The 21399-nt window shown below is 37.2% G+C and overlaps 1 non-coding gene across 1 annotated transcript; it reads right to left on the reverse strand.

Moving 5' to 3' along the window:
* Positions 1-13777: 13777 nt before the first annotated feature.
* Positions 13778-13884, reverse strand: LOC115286107. The gene has a single exon (XR_003905866.1). It is a non-coding gene; the product is annotated as a U6 spliceosomal RNA (small nuclear RNA).
* Between the last annotated feature and the right edge of the window lie 7515 nt (positions 13885-21399).

Consider the following 21399-nt stretch of genomic DNA (forward strand, 5'->3'; position numbering starts at 1 on the left):
TGCTTAAAAAACGTGTTACATATTATTTTGAGTGGGAGAGGGAACCATGGCGAAAGAAAAAACAGAAACAGAAATAGGAAGTGGTATGTGAGGTCGGGTGGGTAGGGGTGGGGCTTTTCATTTCAAAAGGCTTTTGCACTGCTTGATTAAAAAATGCATACATTGCTTTAATAAAAAAATTAAAAATATAAAAGACTGTCCTTCTTATTATCATCCTCAAAGATATTGCTTGAAACAAAAAATGTGTTTAAGAAATGTTACCCCTTTAATGATATTTCTTCTTTGCTGGATTATTAAAACTACTTGGCTCTATTTGGATCCAAGTGACCAGGATTTTGTTTTTCATTAGTGTGAAAAATGATTCCAATTTGTTAACTCGATCTTGTTTTTACACCTCTGTGTTAGGCATTTAGCTGAAGCAGGGGTGTTACTGACAGTGAATGGCAGGTGCTGGGCTCTGCCTCCCCAGCTGTTCATTTTTCGTTTTTTATTTTCTTTATTTTTGAGAGACAGAGAGAGACAGCGTGAGCAGGGGAGGGTCAGAGAGAGAGGGAGACACGGAATCCGAAGCAGGCTCCAGGCTCTGAGCTAGCTGTCAGCACAGAGCCCGATGTGGGGCTTGAACCCACGAACCGTGAGATCATGACCTGAGCCGAAGCCGGACGCTTAACCTACTGAGCCACCCAGGCGCCCCTAATGTTTTTATTTATTTATTTATTTATTTTTAAATTTTATAAATTAAAAAAATTTTTTTTTACTGGCTGTTTGTTTTCAGTAAGGCACACAAGGCCGTGTCTGGGTAGGACCTGGATCCAAATGTATCCAATTAGATCAGACATTATCTGAAGTATCTGGGGAAGAGATTTTAGTCAGGAATCATTAATTGAAATGAGTGTGCTTGAAGTATTTTAAAGTGGTGTGTATTAACTTATAAAGATAGTAATGAGTAATAAAGTAGAAAAATAGCAAAAGTACTCTATATGCTAATGTGATATACTTACTATTGTTTTCCTTTTAAATAAGACAAATTGGATTGATTTCTGCCTTCTCCAAGCTGGTAAATGTACTGACCTCTGCAAAACCAAGTAGGTAAAGCTATCTTTCTCAAAGTATACACCAACAGAGAGTTACCAGGTCGAATACGTTGAGGAAATGCTGGTTAAACTACCTCAACAGACTGACTCCCTTATGGCACAATTTCTCAGTCAATTCTGACACGCGTCATGAACATCTAAGACAAAAACATGTGGCATTCCCGATTCTTATTTCCCTAAGTGCAGATACCTTTACAGGGTGAAGATCCCATGAAATACAGATTCGAAATTTGGGAGTTTAAATCAGGCAGCTTTGAGAAAAATAAAGAATAGTAAAGAAGGATCTGGTAACATATAGGCAGAGGTATTACTGTTTGGGGAAATTACCTAACAATTCTAAGATTTTTGGGAAATAGTCCAGTGTATTTGTCTAATCTGTCTGTCCATCCATCTACCTATCATCTATAACGTTTTAAAAATTGAGGTAAAATCAGCATATAATATTAGTTTCAAGTGTACAGTATAATTTGTTCTTTATATATATATATATATATATATATATAAGCCTACTTTATTACTCAGTATAATTTGTTCTATATGTATATATGTATATATATATATATATATATATATATATATATATATAAGCTATGAAGTGATCAGCACAATAAATTTGGTTACCATTTGTCACCATCCAAATGACCCCTTCCCCCTGTTTTGTGCACCTAAAACCCACTTCCCCTCTGGTAACCAACAATCTTTTTTCTGAATCTACGAGTTTCGTTTTCCTTTATTTGGTTTTTGGAGTCCACACGTAAGTGATACCATATGGTCTTTCTCTGATTTATTTGACTTAGCATAATACTCTCAAGGTCCATCCAGGATGTCACAAACAGCTAGATTTCCTTCTTTTTAATGACTGAGTAGTATCTCTCTCTCTCCCTCTCCCTCCCCACCACCCCAGCTCCTGTGTGTGTGGGAGTGTATCACGTCTTCTTTATCCATTCATCAGTCAATAAACACTTAGGTTGTTTCCATAGCCTGACTATTATAAGTTATGCTGAATAATGCTGCAATGACATTTGGGGTGCATTTGAATTGGTGTTTTCATTTTTTTGAATTAGGTTTTTTTTTTAATTATTCGTTTTTTGTTTTCTTTTTTTTAATTTTTAAAAAATGTTTTTATTTATTTTTGAGAGAGAGAGAGAGACAGCGTGAGCAGAGGAGGGTCAGAAAGAGGAGTCACAGGATCTGAAGACAGGCGCCAGGCTCTGAGCCAGTGGTCAGCACAGAGCCTGATGCAGGGCTCAAACCCAGGAACTGTGAAATCATGACCTGAACCGAAGTCGGACGCTTAACCGACTGAGCCACCCAGGCGCCCCTCGTTTTTTGTTTTCTTTTTATAAATACCCAGAAGTGGAATAGCTGGATCATATGGTATTTCTAGTTTTAATTTTCTTGAGGAACTCCCATATTGTTGTCCATAGTAACTATACCAATTTACATTCCCACCAACAGTGTATGAGAGTTTTTCTCTACATCTTTATCAGCACTTTTAGGTATTTTATTCTTTTTGATGCAATTGTAAATAGGATTGTTTTCTTATTCTCTCTTGCTGATAGTTTGTTATTAGTGTATATAAATGCAGCAGGTTTTTGTATGTTGATTTTGTAGGCTGCTACTTTACCGAATTCATTTATTCTGAAAAATATTTTTGGTGGCTTCATTACAGTTTTCTATATGTAATATCAAATCATTTGCAAATACTGACGTTTTTACTTCTTCCTGCCCAATTGGGATCCCTTTTATTTCTTTTTCTTGCCAAGTTGCCGTGGCTAGGATTTCCAGTACTTTGCTGAAGAGAAGTCGGGAGTGGCCTCCTTGTCTTGTTTCCAATCTTGGTAGAAACACTTTTGGCTTTTTACCACTGAGTATGATGCTGACTGTGGGTTTGTAGTATATGATCTTTCTTATGTTGAGGTACATTCCCTCTATATCCATTTTGTTGAGAGTTTTTGTCATAAATCAATACTGAGTTTTGTCAAATGCTTTTTTTCTATCTATTGAAAAATCATATGATCTTTATCTTTCATTTTGTTGATATGAGATATCATGGTGTTTTACTTATTGTTGTTGAATAATTCTTGCATCCCTGGAAGAAAATCTCATGTGATCGTGATGTATGATCCTTTTGATTTTTAAAAAAAAGTGTATTTATTTTGAGACAGAGAGAGCATGCATGAGGGGGAAGGGGCAGAGAGAGAGGGAGACACAGAGTTTGAAGGAGGCTCCAGACTCTGAGCTGTCAGTGCAGAGCCCAATGTGGGGCTTGAACTCAAGGAACTGTGAGGTCATGATCTGGGCCAAAACCAAAAGTCGGATGCCTCATTGACTAAGCCATGCAGGTACTCTTATATTTCTAAAAATTTATGCATTTCTTCTACTTTATTGGAGAATAACTGTTGATTGTAGTCTTTTGTATTTCTGTGGTCTTATTTGTAAATTATCCTTTTTGATTTCTGATTTTAGTTGAGCCCTCAAATTGTAGAGATTTAATAATTTGGTTCTCTTCTCAGATAGTCCTTAATTTTCAATGGTCTTTTCTATTTTATTTAAGTCTCTACTTCATTTATTTTTACTCTGAATTTTGTTATTTCCTTCCATCTACTGACCTTGGGCCACATTTGTTCTTTTATCTAGTTCTTATACATGTAAATTTAGAATGTTTATTTGAGATTTTTCTCTTTCCTTCAAAAGAGAGAGAGAGAGGAGAGAGAGAGCGAGAAAGAGCATGAGTGGGAAAGTGGGGCAGAAGGAGAGAGACAGTTATAAGCAGTGTGGAGCCTGATGCAATACTCGATCCCATGAACCTGGTTGGGATCATGACCCTAGCAGAAATCAGGACTCAGAGGCTCAATTGATGGAGCCACCCAGATGCCCTGAGATTTTTCTTGTTTCTTGAGATAGATCTGTATCACTGTAATCTTCCTTCTTAAAACTGCTTTTGTTGTGTGCCATAAATTTTGAATGTTACATTTTCATTTCCTCAAGGTTTTTTTTTTTTTAATTTCCCTTTTGATTCCTTTATTGACTCATTGGTTGCTCAATACCATGTTTAATTTCCATGTCTTTGTGATTTTTTTCCAATGTTCTTCTTGTAACTAATTTCTGGTTTCACACCTTGTGATCATAAAAGATAGTTGGTATAATCTCAGTTTTCTTTAATTTATTGAGACTTCTTTTATAGCCTGATATGTAATCTGTCCTGGGGAATCTTCCATGTACATTTGAGAACATATATTTTGCTACTTTTGAATGGAATGTTCTTTATGTATCTATCAAGTCCATGTGGTCTCATTTGTCATTTAAGGCTCATATTTCCACATGGGTTTTCTGTACATGATCTATCCGTTGGTCTGAATGGCGTAATAAACTCTTCTACTATTACAGTATTGCTTTGAATTTCTCCTTTTGTTTTTTTAATGTTGACTTTATATAGTTAGGTACTTCTTTATTGGGTGCATAAATATTTACAAATATTATATCTTGGATTAATTTCTTTTATTATTATGTAATGCCCTTTTTTTGCATTTTGTTATACTCTTTGTTTTAAATATTATTTTGTTAGATAAAAGTATAGCTACACCACCTTTTTATTTCCATTTCCATCTTCTTTTTAATGTTTATTTATTTATGTTGAGGGTGGGGAAGGACAGAGAGAAAGGCAAACAGAGAATCCTAAGCAGGCTCCGTGCTGTCAGTGCAGAGCTGAAAATAGGACTCAAAAACTGTAAGTTGTGAGATCATGAGCTGAACCAAAATCAAGTCAGTAGCTCAACTGACTGAACCACCTAGGTGCCCTTCCATGGCTTATCATTTTTTAGCCCTTCACATTCAGTCATATCTGAGGTGAATCGTTTCTGACAACATATGAATGGGTCTTGTTTTTTCATTTGCTTTTTATTTTTATTCATTAAGCCACTCTATTTTTTTTCCACTGGAGAATTTAGTTCATTTATATTTATAGTAATTATTGATAGGTATGTTCCTTGCCATTTTATTAATTGCTTTCTGACTGTATTTGTAGTTCTCCTCTGTTCCTTTATTTCTCTTTCTCTCTTCTTTTGCAGTTTGATGACTTTTTTTAATGTTGGGTTTTGATTCCTTTCTCATTATCTTTTGTTTATCTATCATAGGCTTTTGTTTTGTGGTTACCATGAGTTCCACAGATAACAGCTTCATATTTAGTCTCTTTTAAGTCAGTTCAACTTAAGTTTGAACACACTCTAAAACCTCTACAATTTTTACTCCCTCTACCTCACATTTTGTTTCTGAAGTCACATTTGACATCTTTTTATTTTGTGTATCCTGTAACTAATTATTGTATTTATAGTTAATTTTACTCCTTTTGTTTTTTGACCTACACTTTGTCTATCAGTCATTAATTCACTATCTTTATTATATATTTGTTCCAGTAAGATTTTTTTCTTTTATATGGTTTGTAGTTACTGTTAGTATCTTTTCTTTTCAACTTAAAGAAGTCCCTTTAACCTTTCTTGTAATCTGGTTCAGTGGTAATAAACTCCTTTAGCTTTGGTTGTCTGGCAAACACTTTATCTTTTTTTTTTCTTTTTTTTTTTTTTTCCTGAATGATAGCCATGCCATGTGGAGCATTCTTGGTAGGACTTGTTTCCTTTTAGCACTTTGAATATATCATACCATTCCCTTCTGGCCTGGAATTCCTGCTGAAAAATCAGCTCATAGTCTTTTGTTGGTTTCCTTGTACATAGCAAGTTGGTCTGTGTGTGTGTGGGTGTGTGTGGGTGTGTGTGTGTGAGAGAGCATGTGTGCTGATTTTTCCTTTTGTTATTATGTTTTCAAATACATTTTCTGAGCCTTCTCTTTCCCCCTCTCTAAGCCCTACAACGTGCATGTTTGTGTGCTGGATGTGGTCACAGAGGTCCCTTAAGCTATCTTCACTCTTTTAAAATTGATTTTTCTTTTTGCTGCTCTGTTTAGGTGCATTCCACTGGCCTGTCCCAGGTGGTTTGTCCATCCTTCTGCTTCATTTAGTCTGCTGTTGAACACCTCTGGTGTAGGTTTAGTTCATTTATTCTGTGCTGCAGTTCTGTGACTTCTGTTTGGATCTTTCTTTTATTTCCTTTCTCTTCGTTGAACTTCTCACTATGTTCATTCAATATTCTCTAGAGCTTGACGAGCATCTTTATGACCATTCCTTTGAATGCTTTATCATGTAAATTAGTTATTTTTCATTTCATTAAGGGGTCTTGACCCCCCCTCTTGAGGGGAACATATTCCTGTTTCCCCATTTTGATTTTCCCTGTCTGTTTCTATGTACTAGGTAAAACAGCTACCTCTTCCAATCTTGAAGGAGGAGCCTCGTGTAAGTGGTGCTTCTTTTTATTTGACCTTGCCCTGGTTCTTCATTGTCCCCCAAACTTTTGGGATTTTCTGAGCAGCCTGATGTATTCTTGATCAATCCCAGTTATTGAAGTCTTCCAAGTCCTGCCCACATTTCAATTAAAGGGATCTCTGTCAGAATCAAGTTTCATGCTGATTTGAAATCAGACCCTCAAGCAATACCTTTTACAGTATGCAGATACATATTTATGCCCCCAGGCATAAGCCCTGCTGGGCTCTAGCCCAGATAATTTGGAGGTGCCCTCTTAGTGACCGTTGGAAAAATCAGGGTACCAGGGTCATGTATAAGCACCTTTCTGGGAGGTATAAGCAAGGTGCCGTGTGGCTAATGGAGAGCATCAAGCTGCCATCCCCATGATTACATTCCCTGAGTTTCTCTGTAGTTTATAGATGGGGTGTGTATCTGAAGCCAGATCCTTGTGCTGAAGGTCCTGGCCTATTTCACAGGATGAGTGGGAGTGTGTTTCAGTCTGCTATCTATGACAGGCCTTGGGATTGGTAACTTAACAAGAACTATCTCTCTTACTGTTTCTGATGTGTGGGGCCCTGCATCTCAAGCCCCCCCCTTGCCACCAGAGCCACGCAAGCAAGTATGTGCTGTGCTGGCTGACTTCAGCAGGGCCACAGAGAAACTTGGGGCTGAAATGAGCCTGCTGGCTGAAGCTGGGCTACAAGAGTGTGCATAGCCAGGGGCAGGACAAGCCTGACAGTGTTACCAGGGTAAAAGGAGTGTAAAAATGACCCCTACTAGTGCTAGCAGGTGAAGTAAACATGCACAAATGACAGCTGCCAGTGCCTCCTTTCCTGGAGAAAGTCCTACCAGACCCCTGCATCTCTGGAAGATACTTAAGGACAAGCTACTGAATCTTCTTTGCCTGTGGTCTAAGCACTTTCCACACTGCTACTTCTATGCTGGGTCCCGGGGTGATTGAGTCTGCACACAAGTCCTTTAAGATTGGACTTTTCACTCCTCACAGCGTCTTGGGTCTCTTGGACATAGTTTCTCAAGTTTCTACTGGTTTTCAGAGCCAGATGTGTTGAGTGGTTTTCTCTCCAGTCCAGATCTCAAGGGTTTGGGTTCCTCGTATGGGATGTGAGCCCCTAGCTTCTCGAGGAGAAACTCTGTGTTTATGAGATGCTTCCTGATCATGGGTTGCATGTCTCTGCCTCTTCTACAGTCTCATTGTGGCCCCCCCCCTTTTTTTTTAGCGGAGAAGCTGTTTATCTGGTTTTCAGGTCTTTTTCAGAGGGAATTGATACATATGTAGCTGTAGATTTGGTGTATCTGTGGGAAAAGGTGAGTTCATGATCTTCCTACCCCTCCATCTTGAAGTGTTCTATTGATTTGGTCTATTGAAAAAAAATATCCTGGCGAGGGTGCCTGGATGGCTCAGTCAGTTGAGCCTCTGACTCTTGATTTTGGCTCAGGTCATGATTTCACAGTCATGAGATTGAGCCTCACATTGGGCTCTGCACAGGGCATGAATCCTGCTTGGAACTTTTTCTCTTGCTCTCTGTCTCTCTCCCTCTCCCTTTGCCACCTTCCCAGGTTGCATGCATGCTCGCTCGCTCTCTCTCTCTCTCTCTCTCTCTCTCTCTCTCTCTCTCTCAAAATGAATGAATGAATGAATGAATGAAAGAAAGAAAGAAAGAAAAAGAAAAATGTCCTGGAGAAACTGTCACAAAACTTTCTCCTCAATGGCCAGGGACATGATCAGGAAGATTTTTCTTCCCGGTGAACGCCGCAAGATGGTGCACCAGTACCTCTCAGTTCCCAAGGAAATATAGCTCTTGTCCTCAGCCTGGCCATGGCACTGATGTCCTCTGGAGCTGTATATCATTTTACTTTTATGATTTTAAATGAACTGACTTTAAATTCTAGATCGACTCAATATATATTATCCAGTTAGCTAAATAGAACTTAGGGATCAGCTTATCAAGTTTTTTGAATACTAAAATAAAAAGTAGCTATTTTTTAGTAGCACTAGTCATTGTAAAGCTGTTTTTCTTAATCACATTTCAGGAATAAGATTGTAAGAATGGCAGCATTCTAGCTGAAATTTAAGCAAATGTATCTATAACATTAACAAGAGGTAAAAAGAACTGTTATCCTTTAATTAAAAAAAAATCTGATATTATTTAGTCTAGAAAGGACTTCCTTTTAAGTAATTGGAGGCTTTGGTGTAAGAACTCAGGGACAAGTGCTAGGAAAGAAAAAACTTTGGACACAGAATAAAAATATGAAAATGAGAAACTTCTTCACAATATGGTAGCTTTATTTTCTTCTCAGCAGCTTTTTTATATGACTAATTCCCCTTAGAATGTAAAACTTTCTACACTATCTGAAGCATAATTTTTTTTTATCTGAAGCATAATTTTAAAGAGAAGACACTGGGGCACCTGGATGGCTCAGTCGGTTAAGCGTCCGGCTTCAGACGTCATGATCTCATGGTTCGTGGGTTTGAGCCTCATGTCAGGCTCTGTGCTGACAGCCAGCTCAGAGCCTGGAGCCTGCTTCCAATTCTGTATCTCCCTCTTTCTCTGACCCTCCCCTGCTCGCACTGTCTCTCTCTGTCTCTCAAAAATAAATAGAAAACATAAAAAAAATTAAAAAAACCAGAAGACATAGTCTATTAGATTAATATTGACTGTACTATTCCCATAGACGACATTGTAATGGTGGCTCAGAACATAGAGTCGGCAGTACCAGATGGAAACATCTGTGTAACAGATATTCTTTTGCAAGAATACACCTAAGATTATTAGTATAGATTTCTTATTCTAGTATATTCCAGAGCACACTTAAGTTTCTGTGACTTGTCACCATTGAATTTTCTCTAAGACAATTGCAAATTAGACTATTATGGAAAAAACTTGATTTGCTATGCCTAAATCTCGTATTAGCACATCATTTCAGGTTTTCTCCTAAAATGATACATTTTCTGAGAGTGATAAAATTATTGCTATAAAGTTTATTCACCTTCTTTCCTTAATGATTTACTTAATTTTTTTAATTCAAAGAAAGTTCATGACTTTTTTTGGAGATCATAGAAAACAGAAAAATTGAAACAAATTAAATCATAACAAAATTTTATTTTATTTTATTTTTTGAATTTATTTATATTTTTAAGTATAATTTATTGGCAAATTGGCTTCCATACAACACCCAGTGCTCATTGCAACAGTGCCCTCCTCAGTGCCCATCACTCACTTTCCCCTCTCCTTCACCCCTCATCTAACCTCAGTTTATTCTCTGTATTTAAGACTCTTAAGGTTTGCCTCCCTTTCTCTCTGTTTGTAACCATTTCCCCCCTTCGCCTCCCCCATGGTCTTCTGCCAAATTCATCAAGATTCACATATGAGTGAAAACATTTGGTATCTGTCTTTCTCTGACTGACTTATTTCACTTAGCATAGTACACTCCAGTCCCCTTCACATTGTTTTAAATGGCAAGATTTCATTCTTTCTCTTTGCCATGTAGTACTCCATTGTATATATAAACCACATCTTCTTGATCCATTTGTCAGTTGATGGACATTTAGGCTGTTTCCATGATTTGGCTATTGTTGAAAGTGCCGCTATGAACATTGGGGTACATGTGCCCCTATGCATCAGCACGCCTGTATTCCTTGGTTAAATTCCGAACAGTGCCATTGCTGGGTCATAGGGGAGTTCTTTTTTAATTTTTTGAGGAACCTCCACACTGTTTCCCAAAGTGGCTGCGCCAGTTTACGTTCCCAGCAGCAGTGTAGGAGGGTGCCCATTTCTCCACATCCTCACCAGCATCTATAGTCTCCTGATTTGTTCACTTTAGCTCCTCTGCCTGGTGTGAGGTGGTATCTCAGTGTGGCTTTGATTTGCATTCCCATGATGATGAGTGATGTTGAGCATCGTTTCATGTGTCTGTTGGCCATCTGGATGTCTTCTCTAGAGAAGTGTTTATTCATGTTCTGCCCATTTCCTTACTGGGTTACTTGTTTTTCAGGTGTGGAGTTTGATGAGTTCTTTATAGATCTTGGATACTAGCCCTTTATATGATATGCCATTTGCAACTATCTTTTCCCATTCTGTCAGTTTCCTATTTGTTTTATTGGTTGTTTCCTTTGTAGTGCAGAAGCTGTTTATCTTGATTGGGTCCCAATAGTTCATTTTTGCTTTTAATTCCCTTGTGTTTGGAGATTTGTCGAGTAAGAAATTGCTGTGGTTGAAGTCAAAGAGGTTGTTGTTTACTTTCTCCTGTAGGGTTTCGATGGTTTCCTGTCTCACATTCAGGTCCTTCAGCCATTTTGAGTTTATTTTCGTGTATGGTGTAAGAAAGTGGTCTAGTTTCATTCTTCTGCATGTTGCTGTCCAGTTCTCCTCCAGCACCATTTGTTAAAAAGACTGTCTTTTTTCCATTGGAAACTCTTTCCTGCTTGGTCAAAGATTAGTTGGCCATACATTTGTGAGTCCAATTCTGGGTTCTCTCTTCTATTCCATTGGTCTATGTGTCTGTTTTTGTGCCAATACCATACTGTCTTGATGATGACAGCTTTGTAGTAGAGGCTAAAGTCTGGGATTGTGATGCCTCCCGTTTTGGCTTTCTTCTTCAATATTACTTTGACTATTCAGGGTCTTTTGTGGTTCCATACAAATGTTAGGATTGTTTGTTCTAGCTTTGAGAAGAATGCAAGTCCAATTTTGATGGGGATTGCATTGAATGTGTAGATTGCTTTGGGTAGTATTGGCATTTTAACAGTATTTACTCTTCCAATCCATGATTATGGAATGATTTTCCATTTCTTTGTGTCTTCTTCAATTTCCTTCATAAAGCTTCTATAGTTTTCAGCATATAGATCTTCTCCATCTTTGGTTAGGTTTATTCCTAGGTATTTTATGGTTTTTCATGCAATTGTAAATGGGATCAGTTTCTTTATTTCTCTTTCTGCTGCTTTATTATTGGTGTATTACAATGTAAGCAATTTCTGTACACTGGTTTTATACCCTAAGACTTTGCTGAATTCATGTATCAGTAGACTTTTGGTAGAGTCTGTCAGTTTTCCATGTAGAGTATCATGATGTCTGAGAAAAGTGAAAGTTTGACTTCTTCTTTGCCAATTTTGATCCCTTTTATTTTATTTTGTTGTCTGATTGTTGATGCCAGGACTTCTAGCACTATGTTAACCAACCACAGCGGTGAGAGTGGACATCCCTGTCGTGTTCCTGATCTCAAGGGGGAAACTCTCAGTTTTTCCCCATTGAGGGTGGTACTAGCTATGGACTTTATGTAAATGGCTTATATGATGTTTAAGTATGGTCCTTCTATCCTGACTTTCTTGAGGGTTTTTATTAAGAAAGGGTAGGGGCGCCTGGATGGCTCTTTTGGTTGACTGTCCAACTTTGGCTGAGTTCACGATTTCAAGGTTGGTGAATTTGAGCCCTGCATTGGGATCTGTGCTGGCAGCTAAGAGCCTGGAGCCTGATTTGGATTCAGTGTCTCCCTTTCTGCTCATCCCTCACTCATGCTCTACCGCACTCTCTCAAAAATAAATAAACTTAAAAAAAATTTTTTTAAGGAAAGAAAGGGTACTATATTTTGTCAAATGCTTTTTTTCTGCATCTATTGACAGGATCATATGGTTCTTATCTTTTCTTTTGCTAATGTGATGTATCACACTGATTGATTTGTGAATATTGAACCAGCCCTGCGGCCCAGGAATGAATCCCACTTGATCATGGTAACTAATTCTTTTTATATGCTGTTGAATTTGATAAGCTAGTATTTTGTTGAGAATGTTTGCATTTGTATTCATCAGAGATATTGGCCTGTCGTTCTCTCTCTCTTTTTTTTTTTTTTTTTTGTGGGTGGGTCTCTGGTTTGTGAGTCAAAGTAATGCTGGCTTCATAAAATGATTTGTAAGTTTTCATCCCATTTTTATCCTTTGGAACAGCTTGAGAAGGCTAGGTATTAACTCTGCTTTAAATGTCTGGTAGAATTCTCCAGGGAAGCCATCTGGTCCAAGACTCCTATTTATTGGGAGATTTTTGATAACTGATTCAATTTCTTCACTAGCGATGGGTCTGTTCAGATTTTCTATTTTTTCCTGTTTGAATTTTGGTACTGTGTACATGTTTAGGAATTTGTCCATTTCTTCCAGGTTGTCTAGTTTGTTGTCATATATTTTTTCATAATGTTCCCTGATAACTGCTTGTATTTCTGAGATAAAATGGATAAATCCATTTTCACTCATGAGTTTATCTAATTGGATCATCTCTCCTTTCTGTTTGAGAAGCCTGGCTAAAGGTTTATCGATTTTATTTATTTTTTCAAAAAACTGTTTCATTGATCTGTTCTAGTGGTTTTTTTTTTTTTTTTTGGTTTCTATGTTTATTTTTGCCCTGATTATGTTGTTTCCCTTCTTCTGCTAGGCTTGGGGTGTCTTTACTGTTCTGCTTCTAATTCCTTTAGTTGTGCTGTTAGATTTTGTATTTGGGCTTTTTCTAGTTTCTTGAGATAGGCATAGATAGCAATATATTTTCCTCTTAGGACTGCCTTTGCTGCGCAAAAGTGTTTTATTTTCATGTTCATTTGTTTCCATATATATTTTTAATTTCTTCTCTAATTTCCTGGTTCACCAATTCGTTCTTTAGTAGGATGTTCTTTAACCTTGATGTTTTTGGAGGTTTTCCAGACTTTTTCCTGTGGTTGATTTCAAGTTTCATAGCATTGTGATCTGAAAGTGTGTATGTTATGATCTTACTTCTTTTATATTTATTGAGGGGTATTTTGTGACCCAGTATGTGATCTGTCTTGGAGAATGTACCATGTGCACTTGAGAAAAAAGTATATTCTGTTGTTTTAGGATGTAGAGTTCTAAATATATCTGTCAAGTCCATCTGGTCCAGTGTATCATTCAGGGCCATTGTTTCGTTACTGATTTTCTGTCTAGTTGATCTATCCATTGCTGTAAGTGAAGTATTAAAGTCCCCTGCAATTACCACTTTCTTATCAATAAGATTGCTTATGTTTATGATTAATTGTTTTATATATTTGGGTGCTTTGAATTTGGTGCATAGACATTTATAATTGTTAGCTCTTCCTGATAGATAGACCCTGTAATTATGACATAATGACCTTCTTTGTTTCTTGGTACAGCCTTTAATTTAAAGTCTAGTTTGTTTGATATAAGTATGACTCCTCCAGGTTTCTTTTGACTTCCAGTAGCATGATAGATACTTCTCCATTCCCTCACTTTCAATCTCTAGGTGTCCTGAGGTTTAAAATGGGTCTCTTGTAGACATCAAATATATGGGTCTTGTTTAAAAATACAGAATGCCCCATGAGTTTGCCTGTCATCCTTGCGCAAGGGCCATGCTAATCTTCTCTGTCGTGTTCCAATTTTAGTATATGTGTTGCCAGAGCAAACACAGCATAAAAAAATTTTTAAATATTAATTACTAATTACTATCTAGATGGAGATACTAATATTTTTGTGACTTAATTTTAAAATTTCATTTATTTCCTTTATGTATGTATGTATTTATTTTTAAATGTTTATTATTTCTTAATTTCATTTAAATCTAAATTAGTTAACATATATTGTAATAATCGTTTCAGGAGTAGAATTTAGTGATTCATCCCTTACATTTAATAACCCATGCTCATCTCAACAAGTGCCTTCCTTAATGCCCCATCCCCCATGTAGCCCATCCCCCTACTGAACACCCCTTTAGCAACCCCTATTTTGTTTTCTGTGTTGAGGAGTCTCTTAGGGTCTTCCTTCCTCTCTGTTTTTAATTTCCTTTATCTTCCCTTGTGTTCATTTCCTTTGTTTCTTAATTTCACACATGAGTGAAATATGTTATTTGTCTTTCTCTGATATATTTTACTTAGCATAATACATTCTATTTCCATCCATATTATTGCAAATGGTGAGGTTTCATTTTTTTTGATCTTCAAGTAATATGCTCTTGTATGTATGTATATATATATTTACCACATTTTTATCCATTCTTAAATCAATGGACATTTGGGCATTTCCCATACTTTGGATATTGTTGATAGTGCTATTATAAATATTGGGGTGCATGTGCCCCTTTGAATCAGCACTTTTGTATTTTTTTGATAAATGCCTAGTAGTGCAATTGCTGGTTATAGGCTAGCTCTAGTTTTAATTTTTTGGGAAACTTCCATACTTTTCTCCAGAGCAGCTGCACCACTTTGCATTCCTACCAACAGTGCAAAAGATTTCCCCTTTCTCCACATCTTTAACAATATCTGTTGTTTCCTTTGTTAATTTTTGCCATTCTGACAGGTATGATGTGCTATGTCACTGTGGTTTTGATTTGTATTTCCCTGATGATGAGTGATGTTGAACATGTTTTCATGTGTCTGTTAGCCATCTGGATGTCCTTTTTTGGAAATATGTCTGTTCATGTCTTTTGCCTCTTTCTTCACTGGATTATTTTTTTTTTTTTGGATGTTGAGTTTGATAAACTCATTATAGATTTTGGATACTAATCCATGATCCGGTAGGTCATTTGCAAATATCTTCTCCCATTCTGTGGGCTGCTTTTAGTTTTATTGATTGTTTTCTTTGCTATGCCAAAGCTTTTTGTCTTTATGAGGTCCCAATAGTTCATTTTTGCTTTTCTTTCTAGTAAGATGTTGCCCCAGCCATGGTCAGATTGGTTGGTGTCTGTTTCTTCCTTGGAATTTTGATGGCTTTCTGTCTTACACTTAAGTCTTGCATCCATTTTGAGTTAATTTTTGTGTATTGTGTAGGAAAGTGGTCCAGGTTCATTCTTCTGCATGTCACTGTCTGGTTTACCAACACCATTTGCTGAAGAGACTGTTTTTCACTGAATATTCGTTTTTGCTTTGCCATATATTTTGGGTCCATTTCTGGGTTTTCTATTATGTTCCAATGGTATATGTGCCTGTTTTTGTGCCAGTACCATATTTTCTTTTTTTCCCCATATTTTCTTGATGATTACAGCTTTGTAATACAGCTTGAAATTTGAAATTGTGATGCCTCTAGTTTTGGTTTTCTTTTGCAACTTTCATTTGGCTATTCAGGGTCTTATTTGGTTCCATACAGATTTTATAATTGTTTGTTCTAGTTCTGTGAAGAATTTTCATGGCATTTTGATAGGGACTGCATTGAATATGTAGACTTTTTTAGGTAGTAGAGACATTTTAACAATATTTGTCCTTTCAATGCATGAGTATAGAATACTTTCCATTTCTTTGTGTCTTCTTCAATGTCTTTCATAAGCTTTCTATAGTTTTCAGCATATAGATCTTTTAGCTCTTCAGTTAGATTTATTCTTAGGTATTTTATGGGTTTTGGTGCAATTGTAAATGGGATGAATTCCTTGATTTATCTTTGTGCTACTCCTCTATTGGTGTATAGAAATGATTTCTTTATGTTGATTTTATATCTTTTATATCATGTGACTTTGCTGAATTTATGTATCATTTCTAAGAGTGTCCTGGTGGAGTCTTTCTAACAGTGTTTTGGTGGAGTCTTTCAAGTATTCCATATACAGTGTCATGTCATCTGATACTCAAAGAGTTAAAGTTTGACTTCTTTCTTGCTGATGTGAATGCCTTTTATTTCTTTGTGTTGTCTGTTTGCTGCGCCTAAGACTTCCAGTTCGATGTTGGTGATAAGGGATGTCTCTGTCATGTTCTGACCTTAGGGGGAGAGCTCTTAGTTTTTCACTATTGAGATAGTACTAGCTGTGGGTCATAATATATGACCTTGATGATGTTGAGGTATGATTCTTCTGTCTCTACCTTCTCATGATGTCTATCAAGACAGAATACTGTATTTTAGCAAATGTTTTTTCTGCACCTCTTGAGAAGATCATATGCTTCTTGTCCTTTCTTTTTTTAATGTGGTGTATCATGTTGATTGATTTGCAGATATTGAACCACACACCTACAGCCCAGGAATAAATTCCACTTGATCGTGGTGAATAATTGTTTTAATGTCTTCTTGGATTCAATTTGCTAGTATCTTGATGAGAATTTTTGCATCCATGTTTATCAGAGAAATTGGTCTGTAATTTTCCTTTTTAGTGGAGTCTTTGTCTGATTTGGGAATCAAGATAGTGCTTGCCTCATAAAATGAGTTTGGATGTTTTCCTTCTATTTTTTGGAGTAGCTTCAAAAGAATAGGTATTAATTCTTTTTTAAATGTTTTGTAGAATTTGGGCACCTCGGTGGTTCAGTCGGTTGAGCACTCAAATTCAACTTTGGTCATGATCTCACAGTTAGTGAGTTTGAGCTCTGCATTGAACTAGCTTTGTCAGCACAGAGCCCTCTTTGGATCCTCACACCTCCTCTGCTCTCATGCTTTCTCAAAAATAAATAAACATTTAAAAAAATGTTTGATAGAATTCCCTTGGGAAGTCATCTGACCCTGAGCTCTTGTTTGTGGGGAGAATTTTTACTACTGATTCAATTTCTTTGCTGGTTATGGGTCTGTTCAAATTTTCTATTTCTTCCTGTTGTAATTTTGGTAGTTTATATGTTTGTAGGAATTTATCCATTTCTTCTAGATTGCCCAAATTGTTGGCCTATAATTTTTCATAATCTTCTCTTATTGTTGTTTGTATTTCTGATATGTTCATTCGGAAATATTGTCTTTTTATTTATTTGGGTTCTTTTTCTTTTTGATAAATCTGGCTAGGGGGTTATCAATTTTGTTAATCTTTTCAAAGAACCACCTCCTAATTTTGTTGATCTGTTCTACTGTTTTCTTTTCTTTTGATAGAATTGATTTCTGCTCTAATCTTTTTATTGCCCCCCCCTTTTTTTTTCTATTTTGAGGCTTTATTTGCTGTTTTTTCCCCAGCTTCGTTAAGTATAAGGTTAGGTTGTATATTTGAGACATTTCTTCCTTCTTTTAAAAATTGTTTTGTAAATGTTTATTTATTCTTGAGAGTGTGTGTGGGGGAGGGGCAGAGAGAGAGAGGGAGACACAAAATCTGAAGCAGGTTCCAGGTTCTGAGCTGTCAGCACAGAGCCCAATGTGGGTCTCAAACTCACAAGCTGTAAGATATGACCTAAGCTGAAGTCAGACGCTTAACTGATTGAGTCACCCAGGCTCCCTTCTTCCTTCTCTAGGAAGGCCTGGATTGCTACATACTTCTCTCTTATGACTGCCTTTGCTGAACCCTAATTGTGCAGCACTGTCGTGTTTTCATCTTTATTGGCTTCCGTGTACATTTTTAATTTTGTCTTTAATTTCTTGGTTAACCCATTCATCCTTTAGTAGGATGGTCCTTAATTTCCAGGTGTATATAGTCTTTCCAAATTATTTCAAGTTTCATAGCGTTGTGTCTGAAAATATGCATGGTATGATTTCAATCTTTTTGTACTTGATGAGGGCTAGATTGTAATCCAGTGTGTGATGTGTTCTGGAGAATGTTCCATGTACACTTAAAAAGAATGGATATTCTGCTGCTTCTGGATGAAATGTTCTGAATATATCTGTTAAATCCATCTAGTCCAGTGTGTCATTTAAAACCATTATCTCCTTGCTGATTTTCTACTTAGTTGACCTCTCCATTGCTGTAAGTGGGGCCTTAAATTTCCCTACTATTATTGTATTACTATCAATGATTTTATTTATGTTTGAGATTAATTGATTTATATTTCTGGGTGTTTCAAGTTGGAGACAAAGATTTACAATTGTTAGATCTTGATGGGTAGACCCCTTATGATATAATGCCCTTCTTTGTCTCTTGTTATAGTCTTTGTTTTAAAATCTAATTCATCTGAAATACGCATGGCTACTCTGCTTTCTTTTGATGTCTATTAGCATGCCCATCCCCTTGCTTTCAATCTGCAGGTGTCTTTAGGTCTGAAATAAGTCTATTGTAGGGTGGATGCAGCTGGATTTTGTTTTCTTATTCATTCGGATACTGTGTGTTTCTGATTGGTGCATTTAGTCAACTGACATGTAGAGTGATTATTGGAAGATAGGAATTTACTATCATTGTGTTGTCTGTGGAGTTGCTGTTTGTAGTGATGTGCTCTGCTCCTTTCTAGTCTTTGTTGCTTTTGGTCTTTTTTTCCCCCATCCAAAGAGTCCCCCTTAAAATTTCTTGCAGGTCTGGTTTAGAGGTCACCAACTCCTATTCTGAAAGACAACCTTGATGGATAAATAATTCTTGGCTGCATATTTTTCCAACTCAGCATTTTGAATATATCCTGCTACTCCTTGGTGGCCTGTGAGATTTCTGTGGACTGATCTGCTGTGAATCTGATCTGCCTTTTTTTGTAGGCTAAAGACTTTTTTTCCTTGCTTATTTTATAATTCTTCCCTTGTCTGTATATTTTGTGAATTTGACTATGATATGCTTTGGGGATGGTTGGTTTTTGTTGACTTTTAAGGGAGCTCTCTGTGCTTCTTAGATTTTAATGTTTGTGTCCTTCCCAAGGTTAGAAAAGTTTTCAGCAATAATTTGCTCACATAAATTTTCTGCCCCCTTTTCTCTTTCTTCATCTTCTGGGACTCCTATGATAGGAAAGTTATTTCTCTTTAAAAATTGTATATGCTATTTTTTTTTTGAGAGAGACACAAAGAATGAGTAGGGGAGGGGCAGAGAGAGAGGGAGACACAGGATCTGAAGAAGACTCCAGGCTCTGAGCTGTCAGCACAGAGCCCAGTGAGGAGCTTGAACCCATAAACTGTGAGATCATGATCTGAGCTGAAGTTGGATGCTTAGCTAACTGAGCCACTCAGGTACCCCATTGTTATTCCTCTTTAGTAAGTCTCTGGGTTCTCTAAGTCTTCCATTGTGACCTTTTGCCTTTGTTATCTTCCTTTTTCTGTTTCATTGTTTTCCATAAGTTGCCTTCTGTATCACTGATTTGCTGCTCTGCTTTATTCATTCTTGCCAGAGTGGCAAACATTTGAGGTTGTATCTCAGTCATGGTATTTTTAATTTTGGCCCAACTAGATTCTAATTCATTTTTCTCTGCAGAAAGGGATTCTCTGGTGTCTCCAATGCTTTTTATCAACTGCAGCTCGTATTCTTATAATCATGGTTTTAAGTTCTAGTTCAGACATTTTACTTATATCTGTGTTGATTAAATACCTGACCATCATTTCTTCCTGTTCTTTCTTTTGGGATGAATTCCTCCATCTTGTCATATTGGAGGGAGAGAAAAAAAATAAAATTAAAAACTAAAACTAAAAAAATTAAAACTAAACAAAACAAAATTAAAGTAAGCTAGATGATAGGTTTGTTTTGGTTTGTTTGTTGAGAAAGAAAAAAGAGAAAGAAAAAAATTTTAATTAAAAAAATTTTAAATAAAATAGAGTAAAATAAAATTAAGAAAATAAAATACAAATAAAAATTTAAAAATAGCTATTTGTGTGTCTCAGCAAAAAAAGAAGAAGGAAAACAACAGAAGCAAAAACAGAAGCAAAGAAAATAAACAGAATGCAACCCAAATGAAGTTACATCCAGTTTACCTTAGAACTGAAACTGCAGAACACTGTATTCTGCAGGCTAAGCAGGTGGGGAGGGCTTGTGCTGGTCTTCTGGGGGATGTGCCTGTAGGGTGCAGTTTGGCAGGTCTTGGTATAGCAGTTTCATTCTGCATTCCCCATTTGGTTGTGCTGGCTAGCTCACTGGGGTCGGGCTGGTTGTATACATGCCAGAGGTGAAAATGGCTTCACCTGGCTCTCTAGTCTGTGATGGGGAAATTTTGTGCCCTCACACACATTGGATCAAGCACCCTTCCTTGGTCTCAGGCTTCCATCCACTCCCCATCTCCATCCTGTCTGTGTCCAAGCTGTCTGTCTGCCACACAGTGCTTCTCTACAGAGTTTTATCTCAGATGGGACTGTGTCTCAAAACCCCACACTTCAGAGTCCCCTGGGGCTTGGACATATGCCAACTCTCTAGGGGAGCATGTCAACTAGCAATGGATGGGTGCCAGTTTTTCCCAGAAAAATTCACACAAAGTGCAGCAACAGATTTTCAGAGTTTATGGCAAATCACAACACACAGCCAGTGCCATATTTTGCCACACTCTGGGATCTTTGTCCCAATACCAGCAAACATGGCTACTCTCTGGGGTCTGCTGGGACCTTTGCCAGTGGCGAAGGTGCATGGCCTTTACCAAATACACTCCAAAGAGGGGAATTGTCTCTTCTGTATGCACACAGGCCCCTCAGAACGTGCTGCCTGCTCCTGGGGATTCGTCCTATTTCCTCACCAGGCCACCACCAGGCACTGAGCTTCAACCCTTCAGACTCTGCACTTTACTTTTTATAGAATCCCAGCAGTATTGAAATCCTCTCCTTTCTCCCCATTACTGGTTTTAGGGCACAGATTTCTGTGACTGTTTTCACCTTTTCCTTCTCGTCAGCTACTTTTGCGGGGAGTGCTTTTCTCGCATGATCTCGATGCACCACACTCTCCCTTTGCTCTTTCTCTTTCTCTTTCTGTGAAAACAGCTCCCTACTCTCCAGGACTCTGTGGCTTTTCTCTCCCTCAATTCAGCTCTCTGCATTATGCACCTGCCAAGTTCTCTGGCTCAAGTTATGCAGTGTGTTGCGTTAATTCTAGGTGTTCAACATGGTTTTATGCTGATTGAGCTGCATTTCAGGAGTGAGACAAGCTCAATGTCCCCAAACTACTGTGCCATCTTAACTCCTTGTCCTATAAATCAATTTCATTTATTTTTAGATAAACTTAAACATACATATGACAGAATACTCTGGTAATTTCTGTTTCATTTTCTACCATAGCATCTGGAAAAAATGTAAGGAAATACCACTTTTGCATCTCAGCGTAGCCAAAACTTGCACGCCCAAGCTCTTCTTTATGGTTTTTGTGTTGACCAAGAGCTAATGTTGCCAGTTCCTCAAAAAATAATCTTCACTTATGCTTTTCTTCTTGGAAAAGTTGAGGG

The sequence above is a fragment of the Suricata suricatta genome, chromosome 2, assembly GCF_006229205.1.
Source record: "Suricata suricatta isolate VVHF042 chromosome 2, meerkat_22Aug2017_6uvM2_HiC, whole genome shotgun sequence".
Lineage (NCBI taxonomy): Eukaryota > Metazoa > Chordata > Mammalia > Carnivora > Herpestidae > Suricata > Suricata suricatta.